Source organism: Schistocerca cancellata, chromosome 5 (assembly GCF_023864275.1).
Source record: "Schistocerca cancellata isolate TAMUIC-IGC-003103 chromosome 5, iqSchCanc2.1, whole genome shotgun sequence".
In the NCBI taxonomy this organism is placed as follows: Eukaryota; Metazoa; Arthropoda; class Insecta; order Orthoptera; family Acrididae; genus Schistocerca; species Schistocerca cancellata.
The window spans coordinates 549,518,718-549,544,730 of record NC_064630.1 but is presented as its reverse complement, the minus strand read 5'-3'; positions in this window follow the sequence as shown (position 1 = coordinate 549,544,730).

The window sequence follows — 26,013 nt, the reverse complement described above, 5'->3', positions numbered from 1 at the left end:
GCATCAGCGCATCAGGGATTCCATGCGACGGATGGTGGATGCATGTATCCTCGCTAACGGAGGACATTTTGAACATTTCCTGTAGCAAAGTGTTTGAAGTCACGCTGGTACGTTCTGTTGCTGTGTGTTTCCATTCCATGATTAATGTGATTTGAAGAGAAGTAATAATGGCTCTAAGCACTATGGGACTTAACATCTATGGTCAACAGTCCCCTAGAACTTAGAACTACTTAAACCTAACTAACCTAAGGACAGCACACAACACCCAGCCATCACGAGGCAGAGAAAATCCCTGACCCCGCCGGGAATCGAACCCGGGAACCCGGGCGTGGGAAGCGAGAACGCTACCGCACGACCACGAGATGCGGGCGAGAAGTAATAAAATGAGCTCTAACATGGAAAGTAAGCGTTTCCGTACACATGTCCACATAACATATTTTCTTTCTTTGTGTGTGAGGAATGTTTTCTGAAAGTTTGGCCGTACCTTTTTGTAACACCCTGTAGAAAGGCGGATTTAAGGAGATTCCTGTTAATGGAGAATGTTAATTCCCGTTTGACTGACAATATGAATGTACATGAGCACTTATGATAGAAAATTAAAGAAGCAAGATTTATGTGAAACAATTGACTTAATTTCAACAGAGTACTTATGGTACTTAGAGAAACAACGAAGCAATATCTACGTTAAAAAATGAAAAAAAAATAATAAAAATTAACTTATATTAGACAGAGTACAATATGAGACTTTGTGTCTCATGAGATTTCGCTCAGTCTTTCAGTTCGAACATGTTCGTCACCGTTTTCCTCCCTCCTTCCATCTTGACTACGATCCTGCCATCCTGGGTCCATACATTTTCAAGGCCGAACTGTGTGATCGCAGCGTTCAAAACTTTTAGTCTTTCGCGCGTCAGATCTTCCCTCAGGGTAACCCCACTCTTGGTGAGTTTTCTTTTCTGAGCAAACACTTCAGCTCTTTTCCGGTAGGACACAAATTTAATTATTATGGGCGTGGGTTTCAAAGCACCTGGTATCCTGCGCCCAGCACAGTGGCTTCGGTCTATATCAGTCACTCCGACCTACACGCCAAGTTTCTCACGCACGAGGCTAATGACCAGGTCGTCGGTGTTTTCACGATCGTTTTCGGCTACCCCGAACAAGCGCAAGCTGTTCCTTCGCTGACACTGCTCAATTTCATCGGTGGCCGCAGACAGTTTAGCTTCTAGGTCGGCGGCTTTTGTCTCTTGTGCGGCCAGAGACTTTCTAAGAGACTGGATTTCGGCGCTGTTGCACACGACAGACTCTTGCAGTTTGTCCAATGAATCGCAGTCTTTGATTTGCTCTACCCACTGTATCTCCTGGCGTGGTCATGACTTTGAAATGTATAAAGGCGAAGTAGTGATAATTATTGTATGAATAGCTGGCGATGTACACCAGAGAATAATCAAATGCATTGTATTGTAATATATTCCATGGACATTCGATATCTGTGACTGAACTCTCTTTTTTTATTTTTTGGTCTTCTTCTGTTCTTGGACTCGAAGAGGAAAGAACGATTGTCTGAGGTTCATCTTGCTGTAACAGTCTATGTAAGTTGTAAACGAAACTGAAATATACTTGTTCATGACTTATAATTACTGCACGGAACGCAATAATTTGCAAACCTAAACCTTGCTTGTCCTGAGTAGACGTGACCTTAGCGGAATATTGACCATTTTTAGGCTCCATACTAGAAAATAATTAGTAATTTTCTTTCAGCTCATCTTCGAGACGTGCCGCCGATTAGGACACAAAACATTCTTTCAGATTCCACGAACTATGCGGCCGCTACGAATAATTTAATATATTTCACTTACAGTTTTTTTCAAGGTTGCGAGAAAACATCCCAGGTAGAAAGGCCTGGTCACAGGATTCTAGTTCTAGTATAGAATTCACCTGCAAAAGATTATGCTTGTTTTCTTATATTGGTATTCGAGACGAAACCACGATCTGCAGTTACGGGTTTTATTACTTCACACTGAACTGTCATACGAAATACACACATAAAAAAAGGTTTTGCATCACCTCGGTTCCGAGGGTTCCGGAACCTGTATAGAGATCAACATAAACATCAATTCCGCACTTTTTATTGCTCATGAAAACAACACATTGCATGTTGTACCACCATACAGCGAGACCTTCAAAGGTGGTGATCCAGATTGCTGTACACACCGGTACCTCTAATACCCAGTAGCACGTCCTCTTACATTGATGCATGCCTGTATTCTTCGTGGCATACTATCCACAATTTCATCAAGGCACTGTTGGTCCAGATTGTCCCACTCCTCAACAGCAATTCGGCGATCCCTCAGAGTGGTTGGTGGGTCACGTCGTCCATAAACAGCCCTTTTCAATCTATCCCAGGTTTGTTCGATTGGGTTAATGTCTGGAGCGATGACGTTATCCTGAAGGAAGTCATTCACGAGATGTGCACGACGGGGATGCGAATTATCGTCCATAAAGACGAATGCCTCGCCAATATGCTGCCGATATGGTTGCACTATAGGTCGGAGGATGGCAGTCACATCTCGTACAGCCGTTACGGCGCCTTCCATGACCACCAGCGGCGTACGTCGGCCCCACATAATGCCGCCCCCAAACATCAGGGAACTTCCGCCTTGCTGCACTCGCTGGACAGTGTGTCTAAGGCGTTCAGCCTGACCGGGTTGCCTCCAAACACGTCTCCGACGATTGTCTGGTTGAAGGCATATGTCACACTCATCCGTGAAGAGAACGTGATGCCAATCCTGAGCGGACTATTCGGCATTCCGCGCTGCATGGTGTCATGGTTGAAAAGATGGACCTCGCCATAGTCGTCGGGAGTGATGTTGCGCATCATGCAGCCTAATGGGCACAGTTTGAGTCGTAACACGACGTGCTGTAGCTGCACGAAAAGCATTACTCAACATGGTGGCGTTGCTGTCAGGATTCCTCCGAGCCATAATCTGTAGGTAGCAGTCATCCACTACAGTAGTAGTCCTTGGGCGGCTTGAGCGAGGCATGTCTTCGACAGTTCCTGTCACTCTGTGTCTCTTCCATGTCCGAACAACATCGCTTTGGCTCACTCCGGGTTGCCTGGACACTTCCCTTGTTGAGAGCCCTTCCTGGCACAAAGTAACAATGTGAACGCGATCGAACTGTGGTATTGACCAACTAGGCATGGTTGAACAAGAGACCACACGAGCCGTGTATCTCCTTCCTGGTGGAATGACTGGAACTGATCGGCTGTCGGACCCCTGCCATCTAATAGGCACTGCTCATGCGTGGTTGTTTACATCGTTGGGCGGGTTTAGTGACATCTCTGTACAGTAAAAGTGACTGTGTATGTAATATAATATCCACAGTCAACGTCTGTCTTTAGGAGTTCTGAGAACCGGGGTGATGCAGAACTTTTTTTTTATGTGTGTATTACCTGATGCTATAAGCACATGAGTTTTAACTTTACTTCTGATATATGTTGAGGAATATCTGTGATGATTCAAGAGAGAGAGACAATTAATTATTTATAATGCCGTAACCACTCTGAGTACTGAGCTAGTTTGCTGATTGCTGATCCATGTCGGGCTAAATTAAATTAAATTAGGCTCTTCATAGTATTATTAGAGTTATTTCTCTTTTGTTTTGACGTCACTTTATCAAAAGCTATCAAAGCATATATACATTTTATTAAATTACATTACACCACAACATTATCTATGTGATCGTTCCTAAGTATTTAGTCGAAGTTACAGCCTTCAGATTTGTGTGACTTATCACGTAATCGAAATTCAGCGGATTTCTTTTGGTACTCATGTGAATAACTTCACACTTTTCTTTATTCAGGGTCAATTTCCACTTTTCGCACCACACAAATACCTTATATAAATCGTTTTGGTCATCTGATGACTTTATTAGACGGTAAATGACAGCATCATCTGCAAATAATCGAAGAGCGCTACTCAGATTGTCTCCTATGTCGTTAATATAACCGGCCGCGGTGACCGAGCGGTTCTCGGCGCTTCAGTCCGGAACCGTGCGACTGCTACGGTCGCAGGTTCGAATCCTGCCTCGGGCATGGATGTGTGTGATGTCCTTAGGTTAGTTAAGTTTAAGTAGTTCTAAGTTCTAGGGTACTAATGACCTCAAATGTTAAGTCCCATAGTACTCAGAACCATTTGAACCATTCGTTAATATAGATCAGGAACAATAGAGGGCCTATAACACACCCTTGGGGAACGCCGGATATTGCTTGTTTTACTGGATGACTTTCCGTCTATTACTACGAACTGTGACTTTTCTTACAGGAAACCGCGAATTTTGTTTACAAAAACAACAGTACAGTGATTTACAGAATATACCATTTATGTTACAATGGGAAGAACAGATTTCCTTTTCTGTTGTTTGATAGTTCTCATTTGTTGATCAACGTCTTTAGAGTTTTTATTGTCCTCTTTTTTCACATAATTTTTGCTGATAACAATTGGTCTATCAATTTTTTAAAAAGTTGTCATGTAGGTACTTTTGTTTTATATTATTAGCAGTTTTTAATCAGTTCATTTGTTGTCCTCTCAAGAACTTTTAGCGAAATGGCGTTTACAAAAATATGTGGGAAAGGTCATATTTGTGAAACGAAACGACAAAATAGTTATCTTACATTTTGGCGTACTAGACAAATGGTAGCCACTTAAGGACTGCCTTATTTTATGTGAAAGACCATAAAAAACGTATGGGTGATAAACAAAGACACAATAGCGGGTATGATATCTAATAACAAGCAATAAATGTAATAGTGAGACAAGATTCATAATTCATTACATAAGAATGTAAAACTATGTGGAACAAATGTTGAGTAGCATAAAAACATACAAGTGAATGATAAACAAAATACACAGAATTACCCAGTAAAGAGCAAAATATATACAGAGAGGAAGGGATGAAAAAAACCGACAAACTATTGCATGTGAAGCTATTATCCTATCCATTACACCACGCAAACAGACAATATGAAACGACTTTTTTAACGTTATTGAGCACCAGGCAAAATTCCGAAATTTTTTTCGTCAGTTACTCGTAAACGAGGGACCATCAAAGTGAATGGCTGCATGGTGTGATACCTGAGATCTTAACCTACATCACCGTATATTTGGTTTCAAAAGTCGATCCCACCTCTGGAGACAATTCCTTTTTAGTACATTGTAAAATGTTGTGGCATTGATGACACACATCTTGCATGGATGGAATTTCAGACAACAGGCTGTATCTCAAGCATCAAAATAACCTCAGTATGGGGGGAACATAACATGTGGTGTGCCACAGGAATCAGTACTGTGTCTATTCTTGATTCTAACCTACATAAATGATCTTCCAATGACGTTAAAGGACAGTTTAACAACTGTAACATTCGGTATTTACACAAGCGTAGTAATCAAGGGTGCAAACTCAGCCCTAGTGGACACAGCGCAATGATAGCAGAAGTGGTTCACAGTTAATATTTTAAGTCTTAATCTTACAAAGACCCATTAGATACTACTTCAAACAAGCAATACTGACGTTTTAGTTCAAGAAGTAGACATTATTGGTCACACACTGAACGAAGCGCAGTGTCTAAAATTCCTTGGCCTCCAGCTGTATACCAATTTAAAATGGGAGTCAGCACACAGCAAACTAATCGAGAAACTCAGTTCAGAGTGTTGTGCCTTTAGGAGAGTCTCTTATTATGTTAATTTAAAGACAAGAGTGTTGACTTATTTTGATTATTATCGCTGTCTATTGTCTTACGGAATTATCTTCTAGGTCAGTGCACCTGAAATAAATAATATGTTTTTCAGTAAAGGCGAGCCATAAGAATACTATGTAATGTAGCTAATCGTACATCTTGGAGAATCTTGTTTAAGTGCTTTGGAATTCTTACACTCTCTTCCCAATGCATTTACTCCTCAACGGTCTTTGTCTGCTGATAGTAAAAATCAGTTTCAACTGAAGTCATACACACAGTCACAATACAATACGTAAAATTGATTTTCATGTACACTTTCAAGGTTCAGAATGGACTTACATACTCTGATGGTAAGTTATTCTGGCTAACATAAAGCAACACATTGCGAATTCCTGCAAATTGAAAAGAAAATTGGAAACATACCATTTTCCACAAATTGTCTGGCCGGCCGCTGTGACCGAGCGGTTATAGGCGCTTCAGTCCGGAACCGCGCTGCTGCTATGATCGCAGGTTCGAATCCTGCCTCGGGCATAGCTGTGTGTGATGTCCTTAGATTAGTTAAGTTTAAGTAGTTCTAAGTATAGGGGACTGATGACCTCAGATGTTAAGTCCCATAGTGCTTAGAGCCATTTGAACCACAAATCTGTCTGAATATCTGGTTTCAGGATTAAAATGTTCTTTTAGCTACATGGGAAGCAGTAGTGTTTGTTATGAAGCTGTATGACAATATACAATTTGCGTGCCCTAAACCTCAGAAACGAGTCCCTGTAAGATAAAGTGAGTTATATGGTGTGGTAGCACACTATCCCCCATCCATGATGAAGGTTCTCTTTTTAACCTGAAGGGCGAGCTTCTGAAGATATAAAGGACTGGGAAGTTTCGGCCTCTAGAAATTTCTAGAATATTCCAAAACATTCGAGTGTATTTGAGAACTAGAATATTCGAGGGCATTCCATACCATTCTAGAATGTTTCTCTACGTAGAGAATGAAACTTTGTGAGTATATTTGTCTAGGTAACATATTTAAGTGATTTACATTCCAAGATCACAGGTTAATGTAAGCGCGAGATAAGCTACTGCAATTGTGAAACGCTGGTACATTAACAACCGGTTAACCGCCAGAATGTTGAATGCAAGCATACAAACGTGCATACATTGTGTTGTACAAATGCCAGACGTCAGTGTGTGTGATGGGTTTCCATGCCTGTTGCACTAGGTGGGTCAATACGGAGACGGTTAATGCTGCTTGTGAATGACGGTGGATTTGTCATCCCATGTGTGCTCGATTAGAGACAGACTTTGTGATCGAAATTCTGCAGGGCATATTGGGTTACAACAGCGCTATACGGGCGAGCGTTACCCTGTCGGAAAACACCCTCTGGAATGCTGTTCGTACATTGCAGCATAACAGGTCGAACCACCAGACTGACGTACAGATTTGCAGTCAGGGTGCATGGGATAACCACGAGAGTGCTCCTGCTGTCATACGAAATTGCGCCCCAGACCATAGCTCAAGGTTTAGGTCCATGGCGTCTGGCTCGCAGACAGGTTGAGTGAAGGCCATAAATTGGCCTCTTTCTAACCAATACACGGTCATCACTGGCACCGAGGCAGAAGCAGCTTTCATTGGAAAACACAACAGACCTCCATTCTGTCCTCCAATGAGCCCTCCCTTGACACCACTGAAGTCGCAAATGGCAGCGGTTTGGGGTTACAGTGCGTCTGGCTCGCAGCTGTACTTGAAGTTAACAATTTGTAACAGTTCATTGTGTCACTGGAGAGCCAACTGCTGCTCAGATGGCTATTGCAGATGCAGTACGATGTGCCTCAGCCACACGCGGAACACGCTGGTCTTCCGTCTCGTAGTGCCATGTGGCCATCTAGAGCCCGGGCTCCTTGCGATCGTGCATTCTCGTGAGCACTGCTGCCAGAAATCATGTGCAGCGGCTATATTTCTTTTTTGTCTTTCTGAAGTATCGCCGTATTACACGACATCGTTCAAAATCAGTGAGGTATTGATATTGGCGTCTTTATCGCCTTAGAGGTATTCTTCACTAACATCAACTCACCACCTCCAATCCCAAAGGTAACTAACGCTGACGAACGTTGTAACGTGTATTTAAGGCAAATCTGATCGCAACCTCATAGTGGCGTTACTAGCGCCACTCTCACGCGAATGGCGCGAAATCTGAGTAGACTCGTGCTCATCAAGTAAGGATAACTGCAGAATGTTGTGCCACACAGCGTGGCACTACACAAAACTGGCGCTAATAGCATAGGCACATAGGAAACACACACGACACAGATCTGTAAGTCCACGGTATTGGCGGTAAGTTGAGAAAAACGTCCCGAAACACATGTGCTACAAAATGCCACTGAAACTGCGCATGTACCGTGACATCACTATGGGATATGATCACCATGCACACGTACACAGGCCGCACAACGGGTTGGCATTCTCTGGATCAGGTAGTCGAGCAACTGGTGTGGTATAGCCTCCCATTCTTGCACCAGTACCTGTCGGAGCTCCTGAAGTGTCCTAGAGGTTTGAAGACGTGCAGCGATACGTCTACCGAGAGCATCCCAGACGTTCTCGATGGGGTTTAGGTCTGGAGAACAGGCAGGCCACTCCATTCGCCTGATATCTTCTGTTCCAAGATACTCCTCCACGATGGCAGCTCGGTGGGGCCGTGCATTATCATCCATCAGCAGGAAGGTCGGACCCACTGCACCCCTGAAAAGGCGGACATACTGGTGCAAAATGACGTCCCGATACACCTGGCCTGTTACAGTTCCTCTGTCAAAGACATGCGGGGGTGGTGTACGTGCACCAATCATAATCTCACCCCACACCATCAAACCACGTCCTCCATACCGGTCCCTTTCAAGGACGTTAAGGGATTGGTATCTGGTTCCTGGTTCACGCCAGATGAAAACCCGGCGAGAATCACTGTTCAGACTACACCTGGACTCGTCCGTGAACATAACCTGGGACCACTGTTCCAATGACCATGTACTGTGCTCTTGACTTTGCGGGCTCTCCTGTGACCAGAGGTCAGTGGAATGCACCTTGCAGGTCTCCGGGCGAATAAACCATGTCTGTTCAGACGTCTGTAGACTGTGTGTCTGGAGACAACTGTTCCAGTGGCTGCGGTAAGGTCCCGAGCAAGGCTACCTGCAGTACTCCGTGGCCATCTGCGAGCACTGATGGTGAGATATCGGTCTTCTTGTGGTGTTGTACACTGTGGACGTCCCGTACTGTAGCGTCTGGATACGTTTCCTGTCTGCTGGAATCGTTGCCATAATCTTGAGATCACACTTTGTGGCACACGGAGTGCCCGTGCTACGACCTGCTGTGTTTGACCAGCCTCCAGTCGCCCTAGTATTCTACCTCTCATAACCTCATCAATATGTGTTCTTTCAGCCATTTTCAAGACACAGTCACCATTAGCACGTCTGAAAACGTCTGCACACTTACTCGATGCACCGTACTCTGACATGCACTAATACACCTCTGCGTATGCGGACTGCTGCCAGCGCCACCGTGCGACGGCCGCAGGTCAAATGCACCGCATGGTCATACCCCGCAGTGATTTAAATCCGCAGACCACCCACCAGAGCGTTGTTTCACCATATATCAGCATTATCCTTAATTTATGAGCATGAGTGTAGAAACACGCCGACCAACTTTCGTTTATGTCGCACAGCTCCTTCTTGGCCTCGCGATTTTTTTCCGTCAGCGTATTTATGTCAATATTGATTGTACTGCCAGTTCTCTTTCTGCAGCTTTTTGTGGGAGAGACGCAGTATTTCGATGTGGCACCGATCCGTCATTGGCGTGATTTTGCTACTAATTTTCAACATATTTTTTCTCTTATCGTTCAACTTGAACCGGCAGTCGTTTGAAGAGATAGTCCGAGAATTTTGACTAAGTACATTACATAGAGCAATTATCAGGTGGTGATAGGCAATTTATATTCTTATGCATTCCATCGGTCTACATATTTAGTTGCGCGGCTCCAACACCCGTATGGGACCATTATAACATGCATTAGTTTTTTGGTTCGGAGGTTATTTAGTGAGTGGGGGTGGAAGCCATCTCACACTCTTTACCTTTATTTTGTAGGGAGGAGGGAATATGATCACTGTAGTAGACATGCTTCTCCGTGGAAAATATTTGCTGGAATAGCGAATCGAATCAGACTAGTTAGCAGATAGTCGTCGCAGACAGCTCTGCAATAAAAACTTCGTATCTAGTCGGAACTTGAATTCTTAAAATTGTCCTTGGGAAAACGGTGAAGCAGTGACTTTTTCCTTCTGAGAACCTTCAGTGCACAATTACGTTTTAGCTAATAAACAATATGTTTACTGGAAGATGAAAGTGGCTGTAGTCCTCTTGCTGCGCGCAAGTCTCTCACCGATAACGTTCTAAAGGGAGAAAATGAAACATCTATTGTGCAGTGCGCGGAAGACGGCTGTGTGGTAAGACGTCATGTTTCATAGTAGCTGCAGCTTACGGCCCGTTACGAACAAAACGTCTGGTCTAGACAGTGTTTGGTTTTACAGCGCAGCGAGTCCACTTGATAGACTTATCGCTAGCACGTGGCGCTCGTTTCACAAAGCCGTTTACGAACGGCGGAAAACTTACAAATGTAATCTGCAGCTCGAATTATCTTCGTGTGGAAGCAACGTCCTGACAAGTGCGGGCCACTGCTGGGAATTTCTGCTATATAAAATGTGTTTCAGGAAAAGTGACAGACATTTCACGAGGGAGTGGCACTCAGAATTTCTCGCTAAAAATTTGATACAAATATACCATTTACTCAGTTTTCAACTAGTTTAGAGTAACTTTTGTTTTAATGTCAGCATTTAAGGAACTTCACCAGAAGACACACATTACTTGTTATATAAATTTACTAACAAGAAATTTCGCGAGTAATTCGTGACATATTAATTTTAAAAAATCTGCCTTTTGTATAAATACACTTTTCAACTCTCTTCACAACTTCAGGTGTAGCTTGTGTAAAAGCATGTCAGTGAAGGAGCCACATAACATCTGAGTAAAATCAGAGCATTCAAAAATTTGCAGCACTTTCATCGTCAGGAGATAAGTTACTGCTGGGATAAAAAAAAATGGTTCAAATGGCTCTGAGCACTATGGGACTTAACTTCTGTGGTCATCAGTCCCCTAGAACTGAGAACTACTTAAACCTAAATAGCCAGAGGACATCACACATATCCATGCCCGTGGCAGGATTCGAACCTGCGACCGTAGCGGTCACGCGGTTCCAGACTGAAGCGCCTAGAACCACACGGCCACACCGGCCGGCCTGCTGGGATCGACAGGTCTTCAAAATGGCTCTGAGCACTATGGGACTCAACTTCTGAGGTCATTAGTCCCCTAGAACTTAGAACTACTTAAACCGAACTAACCTAAGGACATCACTCACGTCCATGCCCGAGGAAGGATTCGAACCTGCGACCGTAGCGGTCTCGCGGTCCCAGACTGCAGCGCCTAGAACCGCACGTCCGACAGGTCTTCCCTGGGATTGTTTTCCCATACTTGTTTCGCATTAACCCCTGTGACTTTCGCCTACTTGTGTGGTCGGCATTGGTTGCTTCACATTCATGATTGTGTACTCCAGATACACGTTCTGTTTTGGGATGCATTTTGCGTTATAACTACAATGCTGGGGATAAAAGAATGTTGTCCCAAAAACAAAATAAAGATGATGTTAATCGTCTTTTCGTAACTTTAATGGTAGCTCTAAATAAAGTTCTTGTAATTTGGTAGGTGTAACTCAATATCTTCAGAATAATAAATAAACGTATCTTGCTCTTGAGGCTTCGCTGCAGATGCTGTTTCCATTTTCCTGGAAGTCTGTTAAGTGAAAACGGACCGTAGAACTGCATGGTTTTCAATAATAATGCAAAGACGGATTTGTTCAGGTGTACTACTTATTACGTCACAGAGCCCTCGTCGAAATCTTACATCGTACTGGCCGTCCTACTCTTCACTTCACTTCGCACGTGGCTGAGGGATGGACCCTCTTCTGTGGACGAAGTTCTAGCGCTTTATGCGCTTCTCCTTCTTAAATGATGTGGTGATGCTAAGGGATAACATGGCGGGTGTTTGCTCTACATGACTTGTGTGCTGGTTTTTTTTCCCTAAAAAGGGAAAGATGAAAGAATAGAGAGAGGGACAGTGAGAGGAATGGAAAACGAACGGCCTAAGTGACTGGCCGGTGGGTATGGTGGGTCTCCGCTACGCCTAGTGGTTGCCTAGTGTGTTCATTTCTGGGCTTGGAGCTGTGATTTCAATTTTTTCCTGACAAATATGTCACCAGGAAGCTGCTTCTCTCTCCTACCCGACCGGGCCTCCTCCCACACCCACGATTCTATGACGTCGACCAGGGTGTCCCATTGGTGGGGCGTGAATATTGGGTAAGAATTGATGATGGCTAACTCTTCGTCCGTGGCTGCTTCCGCGAGTATGGTACGCCATCTGTATGACCGTAGGTCGAGCGGTTGATGGGGGAGGGGAGGCGTAGGCTTGCCGGGTGGGGAGTAGGGGTATGGGAGGTGTGATTTGGGGTACGACCCGCTCTTCAGTGACGAGGCAGTGTACTTGAGGATTTCCTGCACATCATCCGTTCTTGGGAATGGAAGCCGCACCTTCCTCTTCTTCTTTGGTTGCTCGGCTTGCGAGCATTCAGAAGGCGTGGTAGCACCCTTGCTCGTGGCTGCCCCCTTGGAGGGGGGCAGCCCAGGCGGCACTTCCTCTGTTTCCATGGGCGCCACCTCCTGCATTGCTGCAGGAGGGGCAGCGGTGGTTTGCGTGGCCGCGTCGACCCCCATCGGACGACTCACGGCGGGGGTGGAGGCGGGGACTGGCGGCTTCTTCTTGATAGCCCGCAGCTCGTCGCTCAGCTGCTGGAGCTGGCGATGCACAGCTGCGAGCTCGTCCTTCAGTGCGGCCCTCTCGGCCGCAAAGGCGGCTTGGAAGCCGGCCAGAGCTTCATCGGTGGCGGCCTCACGTCGGCGCGGCCCGCACCCCACGCCGGAGCGGGGGGGCGGGACGGCTGTCGAGGCGCTTGACGGCACCGCAGGGTGTGGTGCGGCGAGTGGACGTCGTGACTTGCGGAGGTAGCCGCAGCTACGCGAGTTGGCGGCGTGTGGCCCGCCGCAGTTCGCGCAGCTGTAGGCCACCCCACGAGGTTTCGTGCAGCTGCGGGTGTCGTGAGCCGCCGCGCACTTTAAGCACGCGACGGCGTTCTTACACCCGCTCGCGGTGTGCCCCAGCTGCTGACAGTTGTAGCACTGGAGCATCGTCCCGTTCCGCTGCGTTCGCTTGCGCCGTGGCTGCCGTTGGCGGCCGCCGGTGAGACCCATCGCGTTGATGAGCACTTCCAATGCGGCGGCAATCTGCTTCGCAGCCATGGCGTTGCGTGCGCGAGACGATGTGCGTCGCAGCGAGTCGAGCGGCGGAATGGCGCCGTCCTACTCTCCATTCTAAACTCTTTATGTACTTTTTATAACAATCAGCACATTGTTACATTCAGCAAACTTGCCAATTACAAAAGTTATCGGCAGTTACAAAAAATAATATCATACGATAGTTACAAATGAAATGCATACAATGTGATACCAGTTCAACCAGAATTTTTCTATTTTTAAGGGAATATCGTCGAAGTGCTTTGAATAAACAATGCGGATTACATTTTTGATAATTACGCAAGAACTACCCCATCACGAATGTTCCTAACATGTTTCTGATTTCAAATATGTGTACATTATTTTTTTGGTCTAAATAGAATTTCAATAAATATTACAGCAGCCCAAATAATCGCTTTGTTTACAGTGTCGGTAAGATTTCATTTTATGAGTTTCAGTAATTACTAAGGAATTAGGTGTCGTTATGATTAGCAATTGCATATTAATCTGGCAGTATGTCAGTCAGAATTGTTAGGTTCAAATGGCTCTGAGCACTATGGTACTTAACTGCTGAGGTCATTAGTCCCCTAGAACTTAGAACTACTTACACCTAACTAACCTAAAGACATCACACACATCCATGCCCGAGGTAGAATTCGAACCTGCGACCGTAGCGGTCGCGCGGTTCCAGACTGTAGCGCCTAGAACCGCTCGGCCACTCCGGCCGGCCAGAATTGTTAGGGTTTCAAACGTTACAACAACAGTATTTTTGATGTCGCTTTCATTAGTTCATTGTTCGTAACTGAACGATTCTAATTGTAATTACGTAAATTGATTACACATGTTCTAAGCAACAGATGGATGTGACAGTGACGACTGCTTTGATATGATGTTATTGAAAATTACATTTCGGTGTTCATGAGGTGAAATTACCTATTTGGGTGCTACGTGATGGTACAACATTTAATTAAGCAACCTGAATTAGCTGTTGTGTCGTGTGAAAGAAAAGCTAAGTTATTTCTTGAAGTCACATGAAGAATGAGCTGTTACAAGTTCTAATGTAGAGACATTTGTGTTATTGGCATAGGAGAGCCACTGGCCATTAATGGCGTCCTCTGTTTTCGTTGCTTTGTCGTAACAGACTGATAGGTAAGTTCCTTGAAACCTGTTGTTTATTGCAGAAGTCTGCTGCAATTTTGCGGAATATATCTATTACTAGAGGTTCTTTCACAGCCTTGTGGAGGTAGACGGTGCAGAAGCTGTTTGGAACGAGAAAGATTTCTGAAAACGTTATTAGTTAGTCGTTGATCTTCCTAAAGCAGATTTTAGCTGCGCTGCAGCGCTGTGGACAAGCATTGTCATTACTGGAGGAATGCGTACCATGTAGTTGCGCAGTCGATTGTTAATTAAGGAGCGAGTAAAAAGTTGCTATTGTGTGTGACGCGCTGCACTAGGTTTCTTCGCTGTGCTGCCTCCACTATAGTCTGTGCCAAAGATTTCGTCTACGGATTTTGCAGCCGTGTGCCACGGAATGTCTGCGTCGTAGAGCTTGACAGTGGCGGTGATTGGTATGGGTCACCTGATTAGGAGTAATGTAAGAGTGTTAATGGGTTTGAAGTCAACACACTTCTTCATTTCTCTTTGTTCGAAATCAGGCTTCTTGTAGCTGCTATTCGACTATAGTTAGCAGCGACTACGATTGTAAACGCTGTGTCGCCGGCATGTACTACTCCTAGGATCCTTGCCGTCGTCGGTCAGTTTGTTGGGCAGATTACGTAGAGGATGAGCACCAGCATCGACTACTGAGGCACGACTGCTTGTACAATGTTTTTGGTCGATTGAGTGTTTACCAGTCAAACTACGAATGTGAGCTTGCGAGACAGGTCTGATGTAGGCTCCTGGGAGGCCATATTCGTGAAGCTGGTGCAGGAGTCCCTCATGACAGAACTATCGAATGCTCGTGATACGTCGAGAAGGACGATCCAGCTGAACAGCGTTGAGGGAAGTTGATAGGAACTCTACAAAAGCTCTCACATCCGTTTATTACTGAATAAATGAGTTTCAACGGCGCTTCAAATTTTGCGAGGGCTGGTTGAAGTACCATCTGAAGAAACGGCAGAATGTAATAATGCTATCGCGTAGAAAAGTACCAAAATATCAGAGTGATGGCAGTCTAGTACGAACACAAAAATATTTTGAATTCAGATCTGTATATCAAGAAGTTGAGCACCTCTAGTGTTGCGTCGTTGAAAAAAGTTTGTGGATGTATATTTCAGAAGCGTTTTTGTAAATATTAAAGTATAATCTAAGGAACTTGTGACGTCATTTTTTGACTACAAGCAACGTGTGGCGTCGCCATTACACCCTGGCGACAAAATGGCACTCATAACAGTGGGCTGACTACGGTGAAAGTGCATAGAACGAATGCGGAAAAACTGATGAAGACTGGCTTCGAAACAGTTGTTTATCAGCTCTGCTCATTTTATTACTTGTAAATATCTTTTGAATCGGATTGGTTTTCTATTAGTTCTTCTTAAGTTCAAGTTTCTTGTATCACAAATAACCCAAAGGCGCTTACTTCATGACTTATTATGCTTTGCAAAGCTAGTTGTGAGGCGCTCTGTATTTCAAACAAGATGTATTGAAGCGAATACTTTCGACTAGTTTAATTTTCACTTAGCTCGTTCGTATGTTAGAAACACTCATTATTTCGCTGTAGTGTGTTCATTAACTTCTTGAGGAACATGTCTCCAACTTCTATAAATTGTTTGAAAGAGGTCATATCTTTCAGCTGAGAGAACGCACAAACATTAGCGAGAATTGCAAATTCTCATTCAGTGCTCACCTTCGTATTAGCAAATATAATACCAGAGAAACTAACGAGTTTCTGAAGATACTACTCAGATCTGAGAAAGGTAAATACTGAGATTCATGTCGCCTTCAAAGAACAACCGGATTAGATCCGCAATGAAGCAACTGAAGTTTGTTTGTTTTTGCGTTCCTTAGTCCGAAGACTGGTTTGATGCAGCTCCCCACGCTAATCTCTCCTGTGCAAGCCTCATCATATCTGCATAACTACTGTATCCTACACCCGTTTGAAGCTGTTAATTGCAATCGAGTCTTGGTTGCCCCCTTCAATTTTTATTTCCACTCCCATCTATTACCGTATGGGCGATTCCTTCAGCCTCAGGATGTCATATCAACAGATCCCATCTTTTAGTCAAGTTGCACCATAAATTCTTTTTTACCCAGTTCAAAAAATGGCTCTGAGCACTATGGGACTTAACTTCTGAGGTCATCAGTCCCCTTTACCCAGTTCCATTCATTATCTTCTCATTCTTATTATATCTACTCATCTTTTCTTCAGCATTATTCTATAGTGCTACATTGAAAATGCTGCTATTATCTCCTTGTTTGAACTGTTTATCGTCAACATTTCACGTCCGTAAAAGGCTACTCCCTTTACAAATACCTATACAAAAGAATTCTTAACACTTAAATTTATATTCACTCTCAGCAAATTTCTCTTTTCTAGAAACGCTTTGATTGCCGTTGCCAATCCGTATTTCGTGTAGCCCCTGCTTCAGCTAACATCAGTTACTTTGTTGTCCAAATAGTAAAATACCTGGACTACTTTTAGTTCCCCATGTCCTAATCTAATTTTATCAGGGTTGACCTTAGTAACGAGATATTCCTCGAGTGCTTCAAACATATACTATCATGTACATCATGCCTATACTGCTAGATATGCAGCCTTTAATTTTTATGTCATGTGGCCATTCCGTTCAAGAGCCTAAAAATATGACTTTTTTTAAAAGGAAAAAAGTATTTTCCGGTGAGTAGGGTAATTATGATTAACCCAACATGTGGTGTTGAAAGGAGAATTATTTTCTGGTGGTAAAGAAATACGTTTTCCGCTGAACCAAATAGACCGAGCCCTATGGAGATTGTAACGAGTGAAATGTCGCAACGCTAAGACAATGAGCTCTTATTCGGAGGACGACGTATCAGATCCCCATCCGGCGATATAGATTTATACTTTTCGTAATTGCCTAAATCGGTTAATCCAAGTGACAAGATGGTTCCTTTGGAAAAAAATGGTTCAAATGGCTCTGAGCACTATGGGACTTAACATCTGAGGTCATCAGTCCCCTACAACTTAGAACTAGTTAAATCTAACTAACCTAAGGACATCACACACATCCATGCCCGAGGCAGGATTCGAACCTGCGACGGTAGCGGCAGCGCGGTTCCGGACTGAAGTGCCTAGAACCACTCGGCCACATCGGCCGGTACTTTGGAAAGATCACGACCAATTTCTTACCCCGTGCTTCCCCAATTCGAGCTTGTGCTCCGTGTCCGATATCATCGCTCTCTAAGGGTAATTAAACCGTAATCTTCGCTTTCTTTTGTGGAGATAATGTTGCTAACATTTACTACGTTTCTTAATTACATTTATCAAGTAAATATTCATAGATTCTGTGCTTTATTGTTTATAACTTTTTGTCATCCATTTTTCTCTTGACGGATTACAATGCTTCTGTGGGGAGTGACTCTCGTACGAACAAATATCTAACAAGCGAAAGAAATGTAACATCTTAAAGTAATACATTAACCTAATAATGGAAGGAAATGTGTATCAGTATTTGTAAAAAATGGTTCAAATGGCTCTGTGCACTATGGGACTCAACTGCTGAGATCATTAGTCCCCTAGAACTTAGAACTAGTTAAACCTAACTAACCTAAGGACATCACAAACATCCATGCCCGAGGCAGGATTTGAACCTGCGACCGTAGCGGTCTTGCGGTTCCAGACTGCAGCGCCTTTAACCGCACGGCCACTTCGGCCGGCTCTGTATTTGTAGTACGAGTAGTAGTGTAGGGGTTACAGATGCAATTTTGAAATCAAATTGATATGCTAATTAATTAAATTGATCAATTAATACCCCCACCCACCCCCGCCCCCGCCCCAACCCCCACCACCGACCACGCCCACCCCCACCCCAGATGACATCACGTGTTTTCTCAGCCTGCACGTGTGCCCCAGCCCTCAAATCCCACTCCGCCCTCCCCACCCACCCCCTCACAAAGTAGTGGAGGGGCTGTTTAGCGATGATACAGAAATTGGTAAGTATGCTGCTGCATCATTGGTCAGTGTTGAAATCACGATAAATTTGCTAAAATTGATCGCACTATCAACTACGATGCTTCTTATTACAGTACATCGACAGTGTGTTTTCCATCCAAACTGTCCACTGGTACGCTGTTGATTACCACATACTGTGATTTACACCGTGTGGTGTCTAGTTTCCTGGAGGAGTCAATGGACCAAACCTGTTAATGTCAGTTTAGAATCTGACACAGACGTCGAAGTCGTGACGGAAAAAAACAAAATGTATGGCAGTGTACAAAGCGTATTACAGCAGAAAAAGCAGTGTATCGAACAACGAGACAGGGACCATCTCCTGCGACTGATAACATATGGGAGAAGGTTCTCGTACAGTACAGGCGATGAAACTTTACACTGGTCTGTGCAACGACGGCCGGCTGAGGTGGCCGAGCGGTTCTAGGCGCTACAGTCTGGAACCGAGCGACCGCTACGGTCGCAGGTTCGAATCCTGCCTCGGGCATGGATGTGTGTGATGTCGTTAGGTTAGTTAGGTTTAAGTAGTTCTAAGTTCTAGGGGACTGATGACCTTAGAAGTTAAGTCCCATAGTGCTCAGAGCCATTTGAACCATTTTTTGCAAACGACGTCAATCACTGGCCACCTGCTCCATTGGATAAATACCTGTATATTTAATAGGATCGCCACATATGCTCGATGCTGGCATGTAGACGGTATTCGTTTTCGATATGTCGGACGAGAGAGATGTGGTAAAAATCTATCGGATGAAATTAATGGAGCTTTTATAGTTCGTAATTTTTCTCTGCAGGATGATACAGGATAACGATGATAGAATGTTTGGGTGATGATAGATTTGGATGGATCCTGTGGTACGCAGATCTGCTTCAGTGTTGAGTGTTCCTAATTTCTCCAATAAGAAACACCACCATAACTGTTCGCACTGTCTTTTATACTATGTCGTGTTGCTTAGCAGGCTTCATTTGGCACTGACCTTACACATCGCAGCCGCGCGGGATTAGCCGAGCGGTCTGAGGCGCTGCAGTCATGGACTGTGCGGCTGGTCCCGGCGGAGGTTCGAGTCCTCCCTCGGGCATAGGTGTGTGTGTTTGTCCGTAGGATAATTTAGGTTAAGTAGTGTGTAAGCTTAGGGACTGATGACAGTAGCAGTTAAGTCCCATAAGATTTCACACACATTACACATCGTATACAGGAGGTGGAGCTACGACAACATGTTCCTACTTCCACCGAGTGGTCAAAACACGCTCCTACAGCATTAACTCAGCTCACTCGGTTTCTACACCTGTTGCAGAATGTGGTGGATACTACTCTCTCCGCCCGCATCTCGTGGTCGTGCGGTAGCGTTCTCGCTTCCCACGCACGGGTTCCCGGGTTCGATTCCCGGCGGGGTCAGGGATTTTCTCTGCCTCGTGATGGCTGGGTGTTGTGTGCTGTCCTTAGGTTAGTTAGGTTTAAGTAGTTCTAAGTTCTAGAGGACTGATGACCATAGATGTTAAGTCCCATAGTACTCAGAGCCACTACTCTCTCCGACTTCTGGGTAAAATTGCTAAAACTGATCTAGCTATCAACTGCAGTGTGTATTACAGTACATCGCTCTATATCAATTGTGTCTTTCCAATCCCAACCGTCCTCTGTGTACGCTGTTGATTACCGCACAATGACTGACTGACACCACTCCGTTGAGATGGAGGGAACCTTGGCGGAACACTGGATATCTGCTACTTGTCGCTGTGCAACATGGGATTAAATGTAGAGGTCATCACCTTAATACAGTTGTTTGGAAGCGTTCCTCATTGCTACAGACTCATCCTATTTCCATATGTTGTGAAGTCATCCACATTTTTTTTCACCAATAAGATAACAGTACCTCTTTTTATTTGTGCTACTTCACACACGTTGTGAACAGCACCTTCTGGCGATGGTCAACACAGGAACAGTAATCATGTATGTGACTGCAAAATGAAGGAACAATGGTTTTCGAAATGGATCACTGAGACATTCGCTACCCTGTCGATGGGAAGATGAGATTAACTGTACAGGTAATCAGCTTCGAATAGCTGTTGGAAGCGCTCTACAATACCGCAAACTCGTTCTGTTTCCATTTGTTGCGATGTCTTCCACATTTTTGTCAATGAGAAACATTGCGTCTGTGTTTTATTTCTACCAGTTTGTGTATGGTAGCTGTATAGTCTATGCCATGTGATGTTCAGTTTTCTGTGAGAGCCAGAGGATAGAAACGTGTTAATGTCGGTTTAGCAGCAACTGACATGGATCTCTAAGTCATGGCAGAAAAAAATAAAGTGTATGGCGGTGTACACTGATTGGAATGTATTAAATTGTTTATGTAGGAGCAATACAGGAACCCTCTCGTGTGATTGATAGTCTGTTGGATATGGTACAGGTGATGAAACTTTACATCGGTCTGTGGAAGTGACTTCGATCACGAACCACCTGCTCCAATGAACCAATACCTGTATATTGAATAGGATCGCCACATATGTATGGGTGATAGACATGAATGCACCCTGAGAGACACAGATCTCCTTCAGACTACCTGTATGTAGTTTGGAGATGTGTCGCAATGCAGTAGCAAAATCTTCGTCCTTCCTCCATGCCATGTACGATGTGCAATCTTCCTAATTTTCCCAACAAGAAACACCACCGTAACTGCTCGTACTATCTCTTCTACTATCTCTTGGTGCAGGAGAAAGCTTCGTTTGGCGCTGGCCTTACACACTGTTGGTAGAGCTATGATACCATGTTCCCATTTCCACCGAGTGGTTAAAACGTGCTCCTGTCGCATTAACTAAGCTCGGCCTGTTTCCCCACAGGATGCAGGTCTTAGATATAGCGCTCTCTGACTTCTGTACTGGTCAGACTTAAATTTGGACGATCAGATAGACTGAACTCCAGGTGGGGCAGGGCAGAGACTCAGGAGCAGTTACAAGATGCAGAAGGACTGTCTTAAAACAGCATGAGAGTTCTTGGTGTATGGGATCCTTAGCAGATAGTTTCGAGAAAAGGTGACTATTTTCGAGGCACGAGAGTGGCACAAATATGAATCATCAGAGGCTGTAATCATTAAGAGACGTGTCTACAGGATACAATGCAAATATGTGACTGAATGGATAGATTTGATTGCAAATTGCGGACAGCATTTCGGACAGCATTTCTGCCTGAAAGCTTAACACTATCAGCGGTCGTATGTGCCTGTAAACTCAAGAGCGCTTTTTATGCAGGGTGATGGTAACCTAGGCATTATGATCGTGTTTTTAATAGCACGGTCCTTACGCGAAATGTAGGATTGTAGAATCCCTCTGTGGTCAGTTTCAGACGTCATTTCTCAATAGTGTTCCTCAAAAGGAACATCATATTGCCTCCATGGATTCCCAGTTGTCCTACATGGCGAATGTAATCCGACTGCTGAAAAAAATAATTACTCGCCATACAATGATCAATTTAATTAATTAGCCTATCAAATTGATGTCAATGACGTGCCGCCTGGCGGTTGAAAGAGATGGCTAGGGCACCACAGAATGATTCTTGACAGGCGTTTCTTTTTTTTTTCGTTGCGGCGATATCTTTTAACGAAATTTCAATCTCCCACCTACACAGGACGAGACAGACTCTCACAATTTGTTTCGTAAACGATAGTATGATATAGCATTGCTTTGGTAAAAGGGGACCTTTCATAGTGTACAAAACAGCTACGTTCTCTTGAATTAATAGCTTCTTGTTGTCAAACGTGTAATGAATGTGTTTTTTTCCCGGCATGTGTGCCAATGGTGTGAAACATTGTCTGAAATGTTTGTAATACACACATGCATGACAGTTTATTTACAGACACTGAATGTGAGAGACGCTCTCATGTCGTGTAATTTGTTCAACAAGCTTAAAGAAATTGCTTAAATAGATTTTTTTTCTGCAGTCGAACGTAAAAGCTATGCCGAGTTTACTCATAAAACTAAAAGGAAATGGACTTTGCCTATTTTAGTAGAAGGAGGACATTTATTATGGTCGCAAACGTGTTTTCTTTTTTTTAAATACATGCTTCATTAATGTGTTGACATCAAATGAAAGTGTTTTGCATCGCAGAACGAGGGGCCTATTGGAGGCGCTGGGGGCAAGTCTGTGTCAGATCGCCGCCACAGGTACGGTCCCTAACCATTAGGGGCGGCTGTGTCACTATAATTTAGACAAACAAGTTGCACATGAGACAGCCATCCTTTTATCTCCTATTGTTTAGTTGACTATACACGCTACTGTGTTGGTGTAAGAGCATCGCCTTAAGGCGGAGGTCAGATGGTGGAAAGCTGAATGCTGCACGCCATCTGGACCATTCTCTGGATGGACGGGATCATGCTACTTAACTTGTGTTGTCTAGGACTGCCGCCTGATTGGATGCTACGTATCGCGAGTGGCGCAAAGGGGGTGGCAGCAGGGGTGCGTCTGCTGTTGGCAGTCGCTGGACACAGCCACTCTTTGCCTAGGGGGTGGTGCTACATTTTAGACGAACAAGTTGCACTTTATTGTGTTGACGTAGGAGCATCGCTCCAAGGTGGTGGCCAGATGGTGGAAAGCCGAGTGCGGCCAGCGACTGCAGAGGATGGCAGCAAAGGGCGGGCAGCGAGGGCACAGAGAAACTATAAGACGCTCAGTGGAGCAGCTGGCCGTTTCATGAAGTCTGCCCCCGCCCCCCCGCCCCCCCCCCCACGTAGATGCGTGGATGGATGGAGGGAGGGGTGGAATGAGGGAAGAAGAGGGCCTCGATTTTCGGCAGTTTGTTTACGCCTATCAAGGAGAACGAACGTTCAACTACCGACCCCTCTGCAGTCTTTTAGGATGACGATTTTCCCCAGTGCTTGAGCTGCGTTATGACCTGTTCATTACGAGTGCTGGCTTTTTCAAAACAATTTCGAAGTGTAATTAAAATTGTGACGCATTTTTTTCCATTAGCTGTGGTATCGTGTTTGGGAATCGGTTACGTGGGCTGTAAGTAGTTTTTGAGCAGGTGTCTGTAGCTAACTCTCACGTCAAACAATGATAGATACTGTATGCTTACATGTAATGCACTTTTTAAACTCCTGTCCAACACCAGAATCTAGTCTGTTTAACATTGTTCCTGCCAAAAAGAATAAAAATAGTACCTTACATCCCTGCATTTCTCCCACTAGATTGTAGGTGTAGAATAGAGTTGCGTGTGTCTGTTTCTAGTTTCGAGTGGTATTGCGAAATTTTTTTCCCAGCAGGATAACACCAGTTGTAGGATATCGTCAGTTTTTGAAATGTATTGTGCTTTTATGCTGTCCTTGTCTAGTGCTATGCATGTAGTTGTGTAATTAGGCCAGATCTTCGTGATTAATTACGTAACCTTCCTTTCCTGCATCTGGACAGTTTCCATGTGTTAGGGGATGAATTTGGGCTTTCCATCCAGTAGAATCGGGTTTCGTGTCCCGGAAAGGGCACAGCCATTTTTTAATTTCCCGTCAATTCCAAGCGACTGTGGCGGTTTTATTGTGTTAGCGGGGTGCACTTGCCCACGAGGACCAGGGTTCGAGTCCCAGAAAGGGTACTGCCAATTTTAATTTCTTGTCAGGTCCCGGGTGGGGTTGGGGTGGGATGTCATCACAGACCTGGGACAAAGAAATTCCCGCCAAAATTCGAAATCCCCACTAAAATTCGAAATTTCCACCAAAATGCGAAATTCCCACCAAAATTTGAAATTCTCACCAAAATTTGAAATTCTCACCAAAATTTGAAATTCCCGCCAAAATTCGGAATTTCTACCAATAGGGTAAGTTGGGGGGAGGGGTAGGGTGGTGAGGGGTGGGGAGGGGGATGAGGGGGCTAGGGCACACGAGCAGGCTGAGAAAACACGTCATGTTATCCGGGGGTGGGGATGGGCGTGGTCGGGGGCGGCGTGAGTGGTTGTGGGAGTGTGGGTGGGTGGGGGTGATTAATTGATCAATTTAACTAATTTGCATATCACCCGTAACCCATCTATACTACTTCCCACAAGAAACTAAGAAGTTTGCTTTATAAGTCACGTATCCGATGGCATGTAAAACTTAATTAACGTCCTTTCAAAATTCCTTATGATAATTATAAACCTTGTAACATATTTGTAACACTTAAAGATCTGAAGATGACAATATTTGTTGCATAGATTCCAATATCAGTCTTCCCCTATATTTTTCACTATCTGCAGCTCCTCTAGTACCATGGAATAATTACCCGATGCCTTAACCTATTTCCTACCATTCCTCCAAGTCTTCATGTCAATGTTTTCCACATGTACCCTCCTCGTCGATTCTGTGGTGAACCTGCTCATTCCTTATCAGTTCACCTAATTTTTAATATTCTTCTGTAGAATGTTTCGATTCTCTTCTGTTCCTTTTTTCGAACAGACTAAGATTCACTACCATACAACGCTGTGCTCCAAACGTACATTCTCAGAAATTTATTCCTCAAATTAAGCCTTGTCTTTAATACTAGTACACTTCTTTCGACCAGGAATGCCATATTTGCCTGTGCCCTCCTTGGCTCGTCCATCATGGGTTATTTTACTTACAACGTAGAAGAATTCCTTCATTTCATCTACTTCTGATCCCCAGTTTTACTGTTAAGTTAATAGCTAATCTCATTTCTGCTACTCCTCATTACTTTCGTTCTCTTTAGTTTACTCTTAATCAGCAGTATGTGCTCCAGTTCATTCCATTCACTTCCTCACTTTCACTGACGATAGCAATGACGTCAGCGAATCTTATTATTGATATGTTTTCACGCTGAACTTCAATCCCAGTACCGCAACTTTATTTCTGTCATCGTTTCCTCGTTGTTTACAGTGAAGAGTAACGGCCAAAACTACATCCCTGTGTTCTGTTCTTTCCAACATGAGCACTTCATTCTTTATCTTCCATTCTTATTTTAACGTCTTAGTTCTTGTGTATACTGTATATCCCCCTTCTTTCTCTACCGTTTACACATATTCTCCTGCTCCTTGTTGATGAAATACTCGTGGAAATACGTTTTCAAGTGGCTTTCATTCTCTTCAGCTGCGCTAAGTACACTAAAATAAAAGCTATAACTGTATCAGCACAGCACAGAGGTGTCAAATACGTCACATAGACCACATCCACTGCTGTCAGATATCCGTATGTTGATAACCGGCTTGGTACTGCCGGAGAGTTGTCAAAAGGACTACGTAACACTACAGGGTATCACCAGGTGGCAGCAGTCACTTACATAATTATAACATGTAATGTAGGAGCAACGTTTAGCTATATACAAAGTAGTACAATTTGTTTACATCACCAACAAGCTTGCAAAATTATTGCCACATTATAGAGCCTGTAGAATTTTATTATTTATAATATACAAATAAAGCATGTTGAGATACATGACGTTATATAATTGCAAAATCTTTGAGATGATAGCAAAACAATATGTGTATAAGTGTGTGTATTATCTTATTGACAATATGTACTCAGGCTAGAGCTGAGATTATCAGTGGTCAACATATTGTTGTTACTAATGCTATCTCGTTGCACATGGCTTAAAACGACGACAATATAAATTTGCTAAAACTAGTTGTCTGGATATCTGTCAACTGTGATCCGAGGAATAAAACTTGTATTTTGGGAGCGTTTTTACATTGATGTTAACAATCTCAGGTAATTACAAATAATATTGAGGACATTGTGT